General features: G+C 38.8%; 1 protein-coding gene across 1 annotated transcript in view; it reads right to left on the reverse strand.

Annotated features, from left to right (window-relative positions):
• The window catches only part of LOC133629853 (cadherin-6-like), a 679,023-nt gene extending 662,111 nt beyond the window's left edge, over nucleotides 1-16,912 (reverse strand). Inside the window, exons 1-3 of the mRNA XM_062020899.1 lie at nucleotides 16,726-16,912; nucleotides 13,370-13,500; nucleotides 3,321-3,413 (exon numbers count right to left, since the gene is read on the reverse strand). The gene's annotated coding sequence lies outside the window, so the exon portion shown is untranslated. The remainder of the gene's footprint in view (nucleotides 1-3,320; nucleotides 3,414-13,369; nucleotides 13,501-16,725) is intronic.
• Nucleotides 16,913-17,630: the final 718 nt, after the last annotated feature.

Below are 17,630 nucleotides of genomic sequence, written 5' to 3' on the forward strand. Positions count from 1 at the left end.
TTTAAAGCGCATGCAGACCTGAAAATAAAACTACCTCAGGAGGTTCCCTACAGCCGCAGCGGTTTCTGACCCAGCACAAACAGACACATTTTCCTTCCGATGTTCCTTCAAAGAGTCTTCCAGTTGCGTAAGACAAAGTATCTCCCAAATTGCACCAAACGGGAAACGGAGTGCCTCTTAAACCTCGCCCACGTCTTTTGTCGTCCTAACGACGCTCCTCCACCAGCTGCTCGACGACGCTCCCAGATGTTGACTCCACACTGAATGCATCACGCCGGCAAACGGGAGCGACGGCCCAATTAATGAAGAGGGAGTGCGGTCCGCATGGAAGAGAGCTGGACCGGACTGGAGGAACACCTGTGGTCCATTTGCCCGTACTCGCGCTTGAGAGCTTGTAATTATGAGCGAGTCAACTTGTGGGAGAAGTGAAGTGAAGTGAATTACATTTATATAGCGCTTTTTCTCAAGTGACTCAAAGCGCTTTACATTGTGAAACCCAATATCTAAGTTACATTTAAAGCAGTGTGGGTGGCACTGGGAGCAGGTGGGTAAAGTGTCTTGCCCAAGGACACAACGGCAGTGACTAGGATGGCGGAAGCGGGGATCGAACCTGCAACCCTCAAGTTGCTGGCACGGCCGCTCACCAACCGAGCTATACCGTCCGAGAACTATGTTGCTGCTGCAACAGCCACCGAACACAACACAGTCGTCGAAGAATTCGTCTGTTTTTACAAGCCTTTAAATGACTGTCTCGTTATTTAGGCCTTGTAAAACACAAACATGTCGTAAGCCGGCGCCGCTGTCATATTTTCCTTTATTTGACTACCACTTTATCTGCGTGTGCACCTTTCAGCCGCGCGTAATTCTCCTTGGTTACACCAGAGCCCGCTGGGAGGCGAAAACATTTACTGTCAAACATGGCAACCTTACATTTTCATATACTATTATTATTATTATTATTATTATTATCATCCTTCTATTTACAAAACCCAAACCCAGTGAAGTTGGCACGTTGTGTAAATGGTAAATAGAAACAGAATACAATGATTTGCAAATCCTTTTCAACTTATATTCAATTGAATAGACTGCAAAGACAAGATATTTAATGTTCCAACTGAGAAGCTTAATTTTTGGGGGCAAATAATCATCGATTTAGAATTTAATGGCAGCAACACATTGCAAAAAAAGTGGGCGCAGGGGCGTTGTTACCACTGTGTTACATGGCCTTTCCTTTTAACAATACTCCGTAAACGTTTGGGAACTGAAAAGACCAATTTTTGAAGCTTTTCAGAGGGAATTATTTCCCATTCTTGCTTGATGTACAGCTTAAGTTGTTCAACAGTTCGGGGGTCTCCATTGTGGTATTTTAGGCTTCATAATGCGCCACACATATTCAATGGGAGACAGGTCTGGACTCCAGGCAGGCCAGTCTAGTACGCGCACTCTTTTACTATGAAGCCACGCTGTTGTAACACGTGGCTTGGCATTGTCTTGCTGAAATAAGCAGGGGCGTCCATGGTAACGTTGCTTGGATGGCAACATATGTTGCTCCAAAACTTGTATGTAGCTTTCAGCATTAATGGCGCCTTCACAGATGTGTAAGTTACCCATGTCTTGGGCACTAATACACCCCCATACCATCACAGATGCTGGTTTTTCAACTTTGCGCCTATAACAGTCCGGATGGTTCTTTTCCTCTTCGGAGGACACGACGTCCAAAAATAATTTGAAATGTTGACTCGTCAGACCACAGAACACTTTTACACTTTGCATCAGTCCATCTTAGATGAGCTCGGGCTCGGCATTTCTGGGTGTTGTTGATAAATGGCTTTCACTTTGCTTAGTAGAGTTTTTACTTGTACTTACAGATGTAGCGACAAACTGTAGTTACTGACAGTGGTTTTCTGAAGTGTTCCTGAGCCCATGGGGTGATATCCTTTACACACTGATGTCAGTTTTTGATGCAGTGCCACCTAAGGGGTTCGAAGGTCACAGGCATTCAATGTCGATTTGCAGCCTTGCTGCTTACTTGCAGTGATTTTTCCCGATTCTCTGAACCTTTTGATGATATTACAGACCGTAGATGGTGAAATCCCTAAATTCCTTGCAATAGCTGGTTGAGAAATGTTGTTCTTAAACAATTTGATGAGGCATTTCTTCACAAAGTGGTGACCCTCGCCCCAACCTTGTTTGTGAATGACTGAGCATTTCACAGAAGCTGTTTTTATACCCAATCATGGCACCCACCTGTTCCCAATTAGCCTGTTCACCTGTGGGATGTTCCAAATAAGTGTTTGATTAGCATTCCTCAACTTTCTCAGTCTTTTTTGCCACTTGTGCCAGCTTTTTTTGAAACATGTTGCAGGCATTGAATTCCAAATTAGCCAATAGTTGCAAAAAATAACGTTTTCCAGTTCGTACGTTAAATATCTTGTCCATCCATCCATCCATTTTCTACCGCTTATTCCCTTCGGGGTCGCGGGGGGCGCTGGGGCCTATTTCAGCTACAATCGGGCGGAAGGCGGGGTACACCCTGGACAAGTCGCCACCTCATCGCAGGGCAAATATCTTGTCTTTGCAGTCTATTCAATTGAATATAAGTTTAAAAGGATTTGCAAATCATTGTATTCTGTTTTTATTTATGATTTACACAACGTGCCAACTTCACTGGTTTTGGGGTTTGTACATAGTGCGGGGATTTGAGCAATATTTTTCCTCATATTTAAACATCCTCAGATGCAACGTCCACATATGAACCAAAACAGTACCAATTACCGGTACTTGGGAATCGATGCCGGTACTCAACGATACCAATTTTGGGTACCAGTAACAGTTGCAAGTCCAAGGCTTAGTGTACAGTTTATGGTGTGTTGCTTTTTTGTTGCGCCCCAGAAAGTGTTAATGCTGTAAGTCATGTCTATTTAACACGTTCGCTTTACATAGTGAAACCCATTATCTGAGTTACATTTTAAAAGGTAATATGTATTGGATATGTTTTGGTGTTTTTGAGTATGTCCGTAAACAGTTTGTGTGGAGGTGTTCCCTTGGGTTGCAAATGAAACCACAACCCCTTTCCAAAAGTATCAAAATGTACCTTTTGAAAATGTACACTGTTGAATATTCATCCTGAAAATGAACATCACTGCTTTTTTTCCCCCCCAGACAGTGAAAAACAAACACTATATAGATTCACCGGTCACTACAACAGGTACACCTGCCCACTCTCCCGTCGATACAGAGCTGCATAAAAAAAAAAGCTATTTTTACCGCATCTCGCACGTCGGTGCCATTAAGTGCATTAAAATAATACTTCATCCTACCTTTTCTGTCGTAGAAATGTTGTAATGTCGCCGTCTTTTTCCGTTAGGGTTGTAGTGGTGCATCTTGACAAAGCAGTTCTGTGTAAAAATGTCCTGAAGACAAATAAACAAGGACATATTATAAGTCTGGACAAGAATATGTACACTACCGTTCAAAAGTTTGGGGTCACATTGAAATGTCCTTATTTTTGAAGGAAAAGCACTGTACTTTTCAATGAAGATAACTTTAAACTAGTCTTAACTTTGAAGAAATACACTCTATACATTGCTAATGTGGTAAATGACGATTCTAGCTCCAAATGTCTGTTTTTTGGTGCAATATCTACATAGGTGTATAAAGGCCCATTTCCAGCAACTATCACTCCAGTGTTCTAATGGTACAATGTGTTTGCTCATTGGCTCAGAAGGCTAATTGATGATTAGAAAACCATTGTGCAATCATGTTCACACATCTGAAAACAGTTTAGCTCATTACAGAAGCTACAAAACTGACCTTCCTTTGAGCAGATTGAGTTTCTGGAGCATCACATTTGTGGGGTCAATTAAATGCTCAAAATGGCCAGAAAAAGAGAACTTTCATCTGAAACTCGACAGTCTATTCTTGTTCTTAGAAATGAAGGCTATTCCACAAAATTGTTTGGGTGACCCCAAACTTTTGAACGGTAGTGTACATTTGTCAATATGTGATGTCACAAATGACCCGCTGTTGAAACAAAGCGTTAGAGGCATTAGTTAGCAACGTAACTTAAAGGGGAAGTGCACTTTTTAAAATTAATTTTGCCTATCATTCACAATCCTTACGCAAGAAAAGAAAACATGTTTTTTGTACATTTTAGGCCGTAAATAAACACCAGCAAAAGTCAGATAACAATGAAGCCAAAAGGAGTGGCTAATTTGCCTATAAAGCACTCCAAAAAATATCCAAACATTTCCGTCATGGTTTTATATACATGCTATAAGCACATATGTAATGTAGTACCAGGCACATTCATAATATCTATGAAGCTTCTCATTCTTTTTTGGACTGTGATGTCCATATTGGAGAAAACATGGGCCTCCATGTAGGGGTTTACCGAAAACCCACACATACCGATCAATACCTACTTTTTGACTCACACCACCCACTGGAACACAAACTGGGCATTATCAGAACCCTACAACACAGAGCTGATCATGTTCCTACCAGCCCACAGGCCAAAGAGAAAGAGCATAGGCATTTGAGGGAAGCCCTCAAAACCTGTGGTCACCCCAACTGGTCATTTGTGAAAAGTGCATCCAGTTCCAGAAATAACAATAACAGAGTGGATGAGGAGGAAAAAGGTGGCCGATGCAAAAATATTGTCATCCCATATGTAAACAAAACAACCACTAAGCCCACGCATGGCACAACATAGACAAACTCTTCAGGCCAAGACTCAGCAGTCTACCTGCACCTCAGGGAGAAACAGCACTCTTTTGAGAACACAAATGTACAGATTCTGGACAGGGAGGACGGGTGGTACGAAAAAGGGGAGTGAGGGAAGCCATCTGTGTCAAGATTGAAAGACCATCCCTGAACAGAGGAGTTGGTCTGCGACACCACCTGTCTCCCACATACAACACTGTCCTTTCAACCATTCCTAAAAGACCCTGCAATTTAGCCTCCAACAAATAACAGGAGTAAGCAACATTCTAGTCACAGAAAAAATCCAGACTTTTTGACATTCAGAAAAAAACAGAGTTTTTGACACTTGGGAAAAAAAACAGACTTTTTGACACTTGGGAAAAAAAACAGACTTTTTGACACTTGGAGAAAAAAAACAGACTTTTTGACACTTGGAGAAAAAAAACAGACTTTTTGACACTTGGAGAAAAAATCCAGACTTTTTGACACAGAGAAAAAATCCAGACTTTTTTGACACTTGGAAAAAATCCAGACTTTTTTGACACTTGGAAAAAATCCAGACTTTTTTGACACTTGGAAAAAAACCCAGACTTTTTGACACTTGGGAAAAAACCCAGACTTTTTGACACTTGGGAAAAAACCCAGACTTTTTGACACTTGGGAAAAAACCCAGACTTTTTGACACTTGGGAAAAAACCCAGACTTTTTGACACTTGGGAAAAAACCCAGACTTTTTGACACTTGGGAAAAAACCCAGACTTTTTGACACTTGGGAAAAAAACCAGACTTTTTGACACTTGGGAAAAAAAACAGACTTTTTGACACTTGGGAAAAAAACCAGACTTTTTGACACTTGGGAAAAAACCCAGACTTTTTGACACTTGGGAAAAAACCCAGACTTTTTGACATTTGGGAAAAAACCCAGACTTTTTGACACTTGGAAAAAATCCAGACTTTTTGACAGTAAAATCCAGACTTTTTGAAAGAAAATCCAAACTTTTTGACACTTGGAAAAAATCCAGACTTTTTGACACTTGGAAAAAATCCAGATTTTTTGACAGTAAAATCCAGATTTTTTTGACAGTAAAATCCAGATTTTTTTGACAGTAAAATCCAGATTTTTTTGACAGTAAAATCCAGATTTTTTTGACAGTAAAATCCAGATTTTTTTGACAGTAAAATCCAGACTTTTTGAAAGAAAATCCAAACTTTTTGACACTTGGAAAAAATCCAGACTTTTTGACACTTGGAAAAAATCCAGATTTTTTGACAGTAAAATCCAGATTTTTTTGACAGTAAAATCCAGATTTTTTTGACAGTAAAATCCAGATTTTTTTGACAGTAAAATCCAGATTTTTTTGACATTAAAATCCAGATTTTTTTGACAGTAAAATCCAGATTTTTTTGACAGTAAAATCCAGATTTTTTTGACAGTAAAATCCAGATTTTTTTGACAGTAAAATCCAGATTTTTTTGACAGTAAAATCCAGATTTTTTTGACAGTAAAATCCAGATTTTTTGACAGTAAAATCCAGATTTTTTGACAGTAAAATCCAGATTTTTTGACACTTAGAAAAAATACCGACTTTTTAAACAGAAAAATACAGACTTTTTGACAGAAAAATACAGACTTTTTGACACTTAGAAAAAAATCCAGATTTTTTGACACTTAGAAAAAAATCCAGATTTTTTGACACTTACAAAAAAATCCAGATTTTTTGACCTTGCCAAAAAAATCCAGATTTTTTGACCTTGCCAAAAAATCTGGATTTTTTGGCACTTGGAAAAAATCCCAACGTTTTGAGATTTAGAAAAAATTAGTGTACGTTGTTCACAACTGAATGGAAAGCTGACGCGGGGGACTCAGACTATTTTGGACTGGTAGTAGTCGATGGGACGCCTATGTGCAATTAATGCTATCATGGCAGAAGCTCCAAAACAACCAAAGAAACGAAAAGTTTTGTCTGAAGAGACACAAAAAAAAGAAAAACGGATCCATAGTCAGGATAAACAGCTTTTACTCGCTGGCGTGAGGTCAAAAACAAGGAATTTCAGAACGATGCTGCCTTGGCTCTGTTCCTGCTGGACCAGTAAGTAACTTTCAAGCTCAAATCAAATTTGCAAATGCTAATGTTAGCTATTTGATATTTGCGGTTAGCAATAAATAGCCACCAGCTTGTTAGTTTGCAGTTCCACACTACTTCCTTCTGAAAAAACTCTCCCGCCGGTCTTTCTTTGCTTCGGACCTGCATTTACCCCGATGCATTCTTGGTAGTAGCGTCATGTTTGTAGTACAATCCAAGATCAAATCTTGATGGTGTCTGCTATTGAATAATCAGCATAGCCATTAGAGATGTTATATTTGTGCCAATAAGCGGATGTCAGTTTGATGCTATATGCGCTAGTCCTCATAAGAAATGTGGTCTTCTTCTGGCAAAACTCTACCGCTTTGGCCCACCAGCGCCGCCAAAAACAACCAAAAACTGAAAGTTCTTAAGTGGGGCTTTAAAGTTAATTGGCGTGGAGGACGAGAACTGGAACTAAAACAAGTAGAAGTGCACTAGAGGAGGTTAGCAAGAGTCAACAAGCAAAAGCTCCTCTGGAGTCAAGCCCAGGATTGGAATTTGCAGACAATAAGATTAGCCAAAGGCAATTAAACTTTGGGGGGCCTTGTCTTGAGAGCCCCCCGCCCCCCTTCCCCCGTAGCCCATTGTCATGTGATTAACTCCCAAGCAGCGATCTGTGGTGGCGGCGGGGAACAACACATCCACTAATCACGGATCGCGCCGCACTGGCAGCTCCATCATGTGAGTGATGAGCCTCCAGCTTCTGGTGGTGAGGAGGTCCTCCACGGTTGCCATGGCGCTGCTCCATCACCATGCGACCGGCGAGTTTCATCCCGCCTGACGGGTCTGGGTGTCCGTGCACCGGGATCGCATCGATTCATATTTCCCTGCACGGTGCATGATTCGAAGGCACAGGACCACACTGCAAAAACTGAAATCTAAGTAAGATTAAATATCTCAAATAAGGGTGATATTTGCTTATTTTCTGTCTAATAAGATCATTCTTCTCACTAAGCAGATTTTATGTTAGAGCAGGGGTGTCCAAAGTGCGGCCCGGGGGCCATTTGCAGCCCCCAGCTAGATGTTTACCGGCCCGCCACACATTCTGGAAATACTATTGTAAAAATAAAAAAGAACATTAAAAAAACTGGAATGAGGTGAAATCTAATGAGAAAAAGTTGCAATGTTGACGCAAAAGCTGCCATGCAGGCTGTTTTTTTTTCTTTTGTCTTTCTTCATTTTTCTTTTTTTTGCCATTGCTCAAAAAAAAAAAAAGATAATGACGAAAAATCCATGTTATAATGAATTATTTTCAGGGCTCCAATTACTTCAAATATTTCACTTTAAATTGTTTTATGTGGTAAATATTGCATATATTGTGTAGTAACCATATAAAAACATCGTTTTCTTTGACAAAAGCGCATAAAACAAACAAAATAATAGTTCCAGCATAAAATCGACAGATATATCTGAGGTTGATCTCGTAACTTAAGTGTTGAAAGTAAAAGAAAAACCTAATACAAATGTATCACTTTATGAGTGGGGCACCTTTTGCATCCCAAATATATTTAGTGATTTTTTATTCATCTTTTCACTCTGATTACTCAAAAATGTGAAATAATTAAAATCAATGGTGTCCTGCATTATTGATCTTTTAGGGCTCTAATTACTAAATACTGCATATTTCAGTTTTACTATACAAAAACTAAGTTGTTTTTGACAGAAAAGCCATAAAACATTTTCTTTAATTTGTATTACTTTATATCAACTTGAAGTTGATATAGAGATTTACTGTAAGCGTTAAATAATAAAAAAATAATAATAATCTGACTTATTTTTAACATTTTAATGACTGAGACCCTTTATGGTCCCCGGGACCTCTAAAGGTAAAATAAATAAAAAATGCATATATTTTGTTATGGTTTGAAAATGAAAAATATCAAAATGGCCCCCACATGCTTAAATTTTTCCGTGTGCGGCCCTCAGTGGAAAAAGTTTGGACACCCCTGTGTTAGAGTGTTTTACTTGTTTTAAGGGTTTTGGTCCTAAATTATCAGTAAGATATTACAGCCTGTTGCTGAGATTTGATGACCTATATTGAGTAAAACATGCTTGAAACTAGAATATCAACTGTTGCAAAGCTGTGTCATCAACACTCACGAGTATAAAACTACTTTTTCAAAGTAAAAAATTCTTATTTCAAGCAATAAAAAAAAAATCATGACTTTGACACAATTGTGTCTCATAATTAAAACAGATGACAGCCAAATGGATTTTGCTGTTTTATTTCCAATGAAACAGAAAACGCGTACTCATAAAGTAGTACAGTTGGCACAGTACAGTAAACTGACAGTTAATATTTAAACATTTCTAACAATTTTGAACAGAAATAGTTCATGCACATTCAGGTAAATTCCTCAAAATTACAATTAAAAAACATTTGGCTGGGGGCTGGGCTGTATATACGCGCACTAATTGACTGAAAGAGCACGCACTTGGCGCGACGATGTCATATTATCGATGGGAAAATGCATTTTTAGACCAATATGATTTGCCTGAGCGGCTAGGAGACCCCGAGAGTAACAAGCGCTTGCCTTGTTGCCTTTCCATTAAGAGCAATAAACTAGTTTTTAGTATAAGTTTGCTGGTGTCATGTCTGTTGATCATGTTTTTGTTTAGTTATGTTCTGCTTGGTTTTTGGACACTTTTTAGTTCCTGCTTTCACTCCCTTGCCTTGTCACCGTGACTACTCATTAGTTTCACCTGTCTCACGTTTTGCACTCGCGCACCTGTCACTAATCATGTCGGTATTATTTAAGCTTTCAGATACCAGGCAGTCTGTCTGGCGAAATTAACTTTGTTTGACTTCTGCTACCCATGTTACCCATGCTACCATAGTGCCATGCCAAGTGAGTTTTGTCTATATTCTTGTCACTAGTGATGGGTTGAGGCGTCATGAAGCGTTTCGACACATTGCAGAACTGTATTGATACTGTGTCGATACTGTGTCACTAAATACTGACATCTGCTGGACATTAAAAATCCCTACAGGCAACCTATGGACCGACTCAACTGACACTGATTTTATGACCTAGTACAGGGGTCACCAACCTTTTTGAAAGCAAGAGCTACTTCTTGGGTAGTGATTAATGCGAAGGGCTACCAGTTTGATACACACTTAAATAAATTGCCAGAAATAGCCAATTTGCTCAATTTACCTTTAACTCTATGTTATTATTAATAATTAATGATATTTACACTTAATTGAACGGTTTAAAAGAGGAGAAGACACGAAAAAAATGACAATTAAATTATGAAACATAGTTTATCTTCAATTTCGACTCTTTAAAATTCAAAATTCAACCGAAAAAAAGAGAAAAACTTAAAAAAAGAATTTATGGAACAAAATTAGTAATTTTTCCTGATTAAAATTAATTTTAGAATTTTGATGATATGTTTTAAATAGGTTAAAATCCAATCTACACTTTGTTAGAATATATAACAAATTGGACCAAGCTATATTTCTAACAAAGACAAATCATTATTTCTTCTAGAATTTCCAGAACAAAAATTTTAAAAGAAATTCAAAAGACTTTGAAATAAGATTTAAATTTGATTCTACAGATTTTCTAGATTTGACAGAATAATTTTTTTGAATTTTAATCATAATAAGTTTCAAGAAATATTTCACAAATATTCTTCGTCGAAAAAACAGAAGCTAAAATGAAAAATTAAATAAAAAATAAAAAAAATAAACATACTTGAACATTGATTTAAATTGTCAGGAAAGAAGAGGAAGGAATTTAAAAGGTAAAAAGGTATATGTGTTTAAAAATCCTAAAATCATTTTTAAGGTTGTATTTTTTCTCTAAAATTGTCTTTCTGAAAGTTATAAGAAGCAAAGTAAAAAAAATTGTGAATTTAAACAAGTGAAGACCAAGTCTTTAAAATATTTTCTTGGATTTTCAAATTCTATTTGAGTTTTGTCTCTCTTAGAATTAAAAATGTCGGGCAAAGCGAGACCAGCTTGCTAGTAAATAAATACAATTTAAAAATAGAGGCAGCTCACTGGTAAGTGCTGCTATTTGAGCTATTTTTAGAACAGGCCGGCGGGCTACTCATCTGGTTCTTACGGGCTACCTGGTGCCTGCGGGCACCGCGTTGGTGACCCCTGACCTAGTATATACAATAATATAAACCAAGTCATTGTATTTCATTTAGGATTATTTCATATCTTCATTTAAATAAAAATATATTTTTATCTTTTTTAGATACAGTCAATAAATAATGTGAACATGTATCATAACATAACAAACTAAGAGAACGTGTTGTGAATGAGGATGCTTGTGGACTGGGATTTTTTATTTATTTATTTTTTTACACATTTTTATTAAAAAAAACAAAAACAGTTTTTCCAACGGAATAAACTTTAGACGATTTCTCTTAGTTATTTTTTCTCCGGCTGTAGAAAAGACCCGCTCACAGGCAATGTTCCCTCTAATTGTTCATGTGTCTAAGAAAACAAAAACTCCCTGAGCATTCAGTGGAGCACATGTGAGCAACATCACACGTGGCAATACCAGCAGCACACCTGTCTCAAACCAATCTTTTATAATAACACTCAAATGAGGAGTCATTTTCATGAGATTATTTAGTAATATTAGTGATTTGGCCCACTTGCAATGAAAATAAAAGAAATCTTGTTTTTCATAAGCTATGGATTAGTATTGTACAATATGTCTGGGTGGGGGTCCTGCTTTGGAAATCATTTGTAGCCCTTTCAGAGACCACATTTAGTTCCCCTTAAACATCCTCATGTTGCACAATGAAATGTAAGCATAGGATGAAGTGTGCATTCCTGTAACTTTCTCTAGAAACAGCATTCCATGATTAATGTCAATAAATTAACATTAATAATAAATGACAGAAAAATAAGCACACGTATGACTGAGGAGTCATAGTGTAACTTTGTGTGGTGTTTGAGTTGTCCGACTTTTTGTGTGGCCATAAACGCACCAGTGGTATGCGTGTTGGTGACGGATGACAAGTTGGTTTTGGCCTGGTTTGTATGGCAGAAAATGACTAGTTTTTCCAGGTAGAAGTTTTTTACTCATGTTTTTGGTGTGGTTATGGCCGAATATAAACAGTTTTGCTCAATAAAGTGATCGATATAATTCCTGTCCTCGAAGCATCTCGATAGACGTTACAATAATTGAACGGTGTTGACGAACACCGTTAGGGCCGCTTGTTGTCACTGTCACTCAGAGTTGCATTGCAAAATTACACAGAATACATGTGTTTATTTTGTTTAGAATTCAGACGGGTTTGATTTGGTGCGCGGCATATATTTGCTGTGCGCAGAGGACGCTTGAGCAGTGCGCAATTGCGCAGGCGCGCACCTTAGAGGGAACGTTGCGCACAGGGCACAGAGGAGGCGGGAGTGCGACACAGTTCGCGTATCGGTCACGTGACCAAAACAGCTCATGATCGGTCACGTGACATTCTAAAAGCGGTACGCGCACCGACACAGGGTATCGCTCTAGGAGCTCGACGCATGCGCCGATGCATCGGTGTTGCCGGACCCATCACTACTTGTCACAGTAAGTGTTTATTGGTTTCATGTTCATAGTTTTTTGCCCACGTGCTAGTTTTTGTTTCATTAGTCAAGTTTGTTCTCCGCCTTTTAGTTTTGTACCTTTTGTTAGTGTTAAAAATAAATAAGGTCTTTACCTCCACGCCATGTCCAGTCCAACTTTCCTTGCAACTCGGGAAAACAAACAACCCATAGTCCACGTCTTGACAGCTGGTTTCAAGAAATGTAATGCCGAGTGCAAATCATTATGACAAGATAATGGCACTAGCATTTACTTAATTTAAGAATAATTTAACATATTGAGCAAAAAGGTGTTGTTTTTTTCTACCAAGAAAAGTGCACTTGTTATTAGTGAGAATATACTTATTTTAAGGTATTTTTGGGTTAATTGAGGTTAGCTTTTTTACTTGTTTTGGAAAGTCTTGACAAGTCAAATTTTCTTGTTCTATTGGCAGATAATTTTGCTTAGTTCAAATAAAATACCCCTATTTTTTTTTTTTTTTCCTTGTTTTTGAACACTGACTTTTTGCAGTGCACCCTTTGAAACAACACTTAATTATGACGACTAATGATCATTGATGAGCTGACGATTTATTTTATAGCAATTTCATCTGACAATAAACCCCAATTATCCAAATGAGCAAAAACCAATTGCTGAATACTTCCTAAATCCGGCATAATCCGCCAGCAATCACTTTAGATCCACACGGCTTTGTAGCAAAGGTAAAAATGTGCGCTAATGACAAGCATTAGCTCCGCAGTGCGGGGGCTAATTAGCGTATTTACGTGTAATCACGAACCCAGGACCTCTGTGACCCACGCTTCTGATTGGCCGAGCGCCTTCCCCACGCACTATGTGACGGATGGGCCGCAGCGGGATGGACATTACCGGAAAAAATAACCTTCAGCGACTGGGTACATGATTATATGTTCTGACTGCACCTCACCTAGAACAATACAAGTACATGGACCTCAGAAAAAAATAGTCCAAATCAGGAATAATTACCTTGAAAAAGTCGTTGCGTTGGGCTTTTTTTCCCAGAAGCAAACCATGGGGTTCATTTGGACCTCGTCATTCAAGATGTCAGCGGGCATCACAGGGTTGACTTGAAGCTTTTTCTTCGGCTTTTTGGACTGCTACAAGAGGAAAGCTCACTATTAGCGGGGCTTTACTGCCTTATTACACCTGTAGGACAGTGGAGGCTGCTGGTCTTTCAAGTAGCGGAAGCTCTTTTTCAAACTCAAGGCCCGAGGGCCAGATCTGGCCCGCCACATCATTTTATATGGCCCGTGAAAGTCTGGAAATAATACGCGTTTAAAAGTGCTTTATCGTTTCTCACTAAATGTATTTGTTTTTACATTAAAACAATTCTGCATGCAAATGCATAAATATTAAACGTTAACATTATCTACTAATTAGAACAAAATATTATATAAAGTTAAAAAGGTAAAGTACCTCTGATTGTCACAGGTGTGGTGAAATTACTCTCTGCATTTGACCCATCACCCTTGATCACCCCCTGGGAGGTGAGGGGAGCAGTGAGCAGCAGCGGTGGCCGTGCCCAGGAATCATTTTTGGTGATTTAACCCCCAATTACAACCCTTGATGCTGAGTGCCAAGCAGGGAGGTAATGGGTCCCATTTTTTATAGTCTTTGGTATGACTCGGCCGGGGTTTGAACTCACGACTTACCGATCTCAAGACGGACACTCTAACCACAAGGCATATCATCATATATTCCCCCCAAAAAACTGTGTTAGAATATTATAAAATACACAAATATCTGCTTGACTTATGATTTAAAAGCAAGTGATCAATGAAATTATACACTGTAAAAATGACAAGAGATTTTACAATTTGAAAACTTTTTTTAACCGTAAAATCCACTTTAATACAATTTTCCATTTAAAGTAATGCACTAATAACTGTAGATTTTACAGTAAAAAAAAAAAAAAGTTTAAATATATTTAAGTACTTAAATAACTGTTTAACTTATGATTTCAAAGAAAGTTATCCATCAAATTGAACACTGTAAAAATGACAACAGATTTTACTACAAACCCCGTTTAAATATGTGTTGGGAAATTGTGTTAGATGTAAATATAAACGGAATACAATGATTTGCAAATCCTTTTCAACCCATATTCAGTTGAATGCACTACAAAGACAAGATATTTGATATTCAAACTCAAGCTCAGGCCCAGCGAAGCCGACGGCGTTTCTGGGTGTTGTTGATAAACGTTTTTCGCCTTGCATAGGAGAGTTTTAACTTGCACTTACAGATGTAGCGACCAACTGTAGTTACTGACAGTGGGTTTCTGAAGTGTTCCTGAGCCCATGTGGTGATATCCTTTACACACTGATGTCGCTTGTTGATGCAGTACAGCCTGAGGGATCGAAGGTCACAGGCTTAGCTGCTTACGTGCAGTGATTTCTCCAGATTCTCTGAACCCTTTGATGATATTACGGACCGTAGATGGTGAAATCCCTAAATTCCTTGCAATAGCTGGTTGAGAAAGGTTTTTCTTAAACTGTTCAACAATTTGCTCACGCATTTGTTCATAAAGTGGTGACCCTCGCCCCATCCTTGTTTGTGAATGACTGAGCATTTCATGGAATCTACTTTTATACCCAATCATGGCACCCACCTGTTCCCAATTAGCCTGCACACCTGTGGGATGTTCCAAATAAGTGTTTGATGAGCATTCCTCAACTTTATCAGTATTTATTGCCACCTTTCCCAACTTCTTTGTCACGTGTTGCTGGCATCAAATTCTAAAGTTAATGATTATTTGCAACAAAAAAAAAAAGTTTATCAGTTTGAACATGGGCGGCGTGGCGAAGTTGGTAGAGTGGCCGTGCCAGCAATCGGAGGGTTGCTGGTTACTGGGGTTCAATTCCCACCTTCTACCATCCTAGTCACATCCGTTGTGTCCTTGGGCAAGGCACTTCACCCTTGCTCCTGATGGCTGCTGGTTAGCGCCTTGCATGGCAGCTCCCGCAAATCAGTGTGTGAATGTGTGTGTGAATGGGTGAATGTGGAAATACTGTCAAAGCGTTTTGAGTACCTTGAAGGTAGAAAAGCGCTATACAAGTATAACCCATTTATTTATTTATTTATTTAACATCAAATATGTTGTCTTTGTAGCATATTCAACTGAATATGGGTTGAAAACGATTTGCAAATCATTGTATTCCGTTTATATTTACATCTAACACAATTTCCCAACTCGTATGGAAACGGGGTTTGTACATAAAGACATAAAGATGCTAGTTTTTACAAAGAAAACGTCACTTACGTGATCGCAAAATTCTCCACATCAACTCGTAACAACGGAATGAAACTTGAAAAATGCTCTGGCCGTGGTTTATATTTTTTTTGTTTTTTTTGTTTTATGTTTTGTGTTTTTATTGTTTTATGTTCCACAATTGCACCAAGTAAAATTCTCAAACAATGGCAATAAAAAACTATTCTGATTCTCATACATCAAGATCGCCGTTCTGCTCATTTGGCTGTCAATCAAACATATTCAGCCTCAGCCAGATCATCCAATTATCATGTGGAAACGTCCGAGCCCACTCTACATACACTTCCAGAGACGCTCGGCATCTGTTGGCGGGACAAAGCCGAGCATTTATCCAATGACTGTGTAGTCTGGAACAAGCCACTCTATGCTCCCCCATTGAAGTCAATGGACGCTCGCTCGGCTTCAACACTGTTTAATGCACTGTGACACAATGAACGAGAAGGAAGTCTCTACAAAATGTATTCTAGCACGTATTTAGTCAATGAAATGTCAACACAAAAGTACATATTTGACCACTTTAAAAAAATATATATTTTAGTCTTACAGCAATCACCACAATATATAACAGCTAATAACGTCACAATAGCCATGGCCACAGTTTGACCCCGGAACAGATTAATTCCAATCCCATTTAATGGTAGTCACTGTCACGTACAAGGAACCCGGTTTAAGTCGGCATTTGTTCTGCTTATTCTTCGGCATTTGTGTGGCTTCAACAACAAAAAGTTAATAGCAGCAGTGGACTTTATTTTACGGTTGCATGGATGTTAAGATTATTACATGTTTTTGTTTTTTTAAGATGGCCACAGTTTGACCCTGGAACAGAATATTTAATTTCCCATAATGATTGACTCTATCATCTTATTTTTTTACCATATGAAATTCTAAAAATTATTACAAAGCAACATTTTAAGGAAAAAAATGCCTCAGTCTGCACTTTTTGCTTCTTTTTTTTGGCTTTTTGGACAGGGACTGTTAGGAGGAGGCTCACTATTAGAAGTGGTGAACTTTGTTTGACCTTATAATGGTCAGGTGACGTTCAAATGTTACTTACCGTATTTTCCGGACTACAAGGCTGTGGAAGTGGCTTCCTAGCGGGTTCCGCTGATCACGCACGTTCACAGGAGTCTGACGTTCAGAGTTGAACGAGGTTTACGCTGTTTGACTTTTCAGTCCGTGTTCTTCCTCTCCAACTCTCCAAGCCCTCCTCCTCCTCCTGCTGCTGTGCCCGACCGCTACTGTCAAAGACAACAGGTGATTAGACAACTCGCACCACCTGGGAAATCTAATCACCTGCCAGCTGTGTCTCTCCGTCAGCACTGCCACGCCCCCCTTCTGATGGTGCTCTGTCCTCAGCACCATGGACAGAGGCGGTGACCTTTCCTCCTGCTACCTCTCCCCCACAAAGGAGCACTTAAAATCCTTTTTTCTTCTTTTCATAACCCGGCGGGCCTAATGTACGGAATGGTTCTGGTTTTGCTTACCGACTTCGAAGCATTTTTATTTGGTACATAGTGTAAGTGTGACCAGTAGATGGCAGTCACACATAAGAGATAAGTGTAGGCTGCACTATCATGGCAATATGACTCAAGTAAACAACACCAACCTTTTATATGTTCCATTGAAAATATAGAACATTACACACGGCGCTCAAAAATCTATCAAAATGTTTTAGTACGACTTTAGTAAGCTATGAAGCCGCACCACTTAATGGATTGTACTGTGTTGCACACATACAAGTATTATTATGGTGTGTGTATTAGGTAAAACATTATCTGGCGTTTTGTTTCGCATTATTATGCAAAAGCAACTTTTCTTACCTTCTGGTACCTGCTGATGTGTATTTGGGATCTGCATAAATTCTGAAAATTTGTGCAAGTCCGCCTTTGTAGTCCGTGCCGACACCGTAGTCGATAAGCTTCTTCTTTTTTCTCTATCTTCTTGTTATGGGACATTCAT

This window comes from Entelurus aequoreus, linkage group LG15 (genome assembly GCF_033978785.1).
Source record: "Entelurus aequoreus isolate RoL-2023_Sb linkage group LG15, RoL_Eaeq_v1.1, whole genome shotgun sequence".
Lineage (NCBI taxonomy): Eukaryota > Metazoa > Chordata > Actinopteri > Syngnathiformes > Syngnathidae > Entelurus > Entelurus aequoreus.